The following is a 2,290-nucleotide window of genomic DNA, read 5'->3' as shown; positions in this document are numbered from 1 at the left end:
TTTCATCCACCTCATTAGAACTGATTCAAATGTATTCTTTTTAATGGCTGAGTAATACTCCATTGCGTATATGTACTACAGCTTTCTTAACCATTCATCTGCTGATGGACATCTAGGTTGTTTCCATGTCTTGGCTATTATAAACAGTGCTGTGATGAGCATTGGGGTACATGTGTCTCTTTCAGTTCTGGTTTCCTCGGTGTGTATGCCCAGCAGTGGGATTGCTGGGTCATAAGGCAGTTCTATTTGCAATTTTTTAAGGAATCTCCACACTGTTCTCCATAGTGGCTGTACTAGTTTGCATTCCCACCAACAGTGTAAGAGGGTTCCCTTTTCTTCATACTCTCTCCAGCATTTATTGCTTGTAGACTTTTGGATTGCAGCCATTCTGACTGGTGTGAATGGTACCTCATTGTGGTCTTGATTTGCATTTCCCTGATAATGAATGATGTTGAGCATCTTTTCATGTGTTTGTTAGCCATCCATATGTCTTCTATGGAGAAATGTCTATTTAGTTCTTTGGCCCATTTTTTGATTGGGTCGTTTATTTTTCTGGAATTGAGCTGTATAAGTTGCTTGTATATTTTTGAGATTAGTTGTTTGTCAGTTGCTTCATTCGCTATTATTTTCTCTCATTCTGAAGGCTGTCTTTTCACCTTGCTTATAGTTTTCTTTGTTGAGCAGAAGCTTTTAATTTTAATTAGATCCCATTTGTTTATTTTTGCTTTTATTTCCAGTATTCTGGGAAGTGGATCATAGAGGATCCTGCTGTGATTTATGTCGGAGAGTGTTTTGCCTATGTTCTCCTCTAGGAGTTTTATAGTTTCTGATCTTGCATTTAGATCTTTAATCCATTTGGAGTTTATTGTTGTGTGTGGTGTTAGAAAGTGATCTAGTTTCATTCTTTTACAAGTGGTTGACCAGTTTTCCCAGCACCACTTGTTAAAGAGATTGTCTTTACTGGATTGTATATTCTTGCCTCTTTTGTCGAAGATAAGATGTCCATAGGTGTGTGGATTTATCTCTGGGCTTTCTATTTTGCTCCATTGATCTATATTTCTGTCTTTGTGCCAGTACCATACTAAATATGGAATGCTTCACGAATTTGCGTGTCATCCTTGCGCAGGGGCCATGCTAATCTTCTCTGTATCATTCCAATTTTAGCATATGTGCTGCTAAAGTGAGCACTATTAAACGATTTTTAAAGGTGTTTCTGACAAAGTTCTGACTTTGTATTTTCATTTATATATTCAGAAGTTATTAAGAGCCCCCTTTGGAAATAACAGAGTGAACAGTGCTGACAGAACTCTACTGCAGTGAGGTCTGGATCCATTTCTGTTCCCACCGAAAGGAATTGACTCAGTTAATACAACAGATTTTACTGAACACCAGCTGTACACCTGATCCTGAGATATCAGGGACCAGAACCATAGTCTTTGCCTTCAAAACAAGTCATGTTCTTGAAGAACAAACAAAGAAATAGTGTGGAGATGACACAGGATGGGAATTTAATCCAGCCAGAATGTTTCAGGTCACAGATGTTTCTGAAGCCTTCCTGAGAGATATCACACCTAAGCAAGCTCTAGAAGAGTCACTAGGTACTAATCATTCAGATGAGGAACTGAAGGGATGGAAACACTAATGGACTGACAGGGCAAAAGCAGAGACAGGAGGAGAAGCTTAGATGTCTGAATTCCTCACCTTAAAGAAAGATGATAGAGGATTAGTGAGAAAGCTTCTCTTTTGCTTCTCCATTTGATCTCTCTTCCAAATCTCTTATTGCTTACGAAGTAGACATAAGCCTTGCTTGAGGTTTAGGAAAGTGTCACTCCCAAGTAAAACTGAGGAAAAGCAGAAATAGTGGTAGCCTAAGGCAGAAGAAAAAATAGGAAGAGAAGAATCCCTCTGTGTATTAATAAAAATCAAGTGCTGTAAAATCTTGCAGGATTAAGGATTTCAGAGACTTGAATAGATCATCAAGAGTTGAGATATATAAGAATAATACCTGGAATTTATAGAGCAGATTGACTTCCAAAGTACATCTCCATCTATCTTCCTGCTCTCCTTCTGGCTGTGAGCAAGGAGCACAGGGCCTGCTATAGGAAGAACTCAAATGAGTTTGTGCCAGGATACAACCTTCAGTGACACTTTAGGCCCCTCTGCTACCCTTGGAAGAAGGGAAAATCATTTTCTGAAGCTTTTCTGCAATCTAGACATGCTGGGGGCTCAAGAGGCATTTCTTCTTCTCAATAATCTGATGAATTTTAACCTGCTATTCCTACTGTGGAGG

General features: G+C 39.0%; 1 non-coding gene across 1 annotated transcript; it reads right to left on the bottom strand.

Annotated features, from left to right (window-relative positions):
* Positions 1–1,081: 1,081 nt before the first annotated feature.
* LOC114113277 (U6 spliceosomal RNA) lies at positions 1,082–1,188 on the bottom strand. Its single transcript, XR_003588340.1, has one exon. It is a non-coding gene; the product is annotated as a U6 spliceosomal RNA (small nuclear RNA).
* Positions 1,189–2,290: the final 1,102 nt, after the last annotated feature.

Source organism: Ovis aries, chromosome 2 (genome assembly GCF_016772045.2).
Source record: "Ovis aries strain OAR_USU_Benz2616 breed Rambouillet chromosome 2, ARS-UI_Ramb_v3.0, whole genome shotgun sequence".
NCBI lineage: Eukaryota > Metazoa > Chordata > Mammalia > Artiodactyla > Bovidae > Ovis > Ovis aries.
The sequence above is the reverse complement of the archived record's forward strand: the minus strand, read 5'-3'. Positions and strand labels throughout refer to the sequence as shown.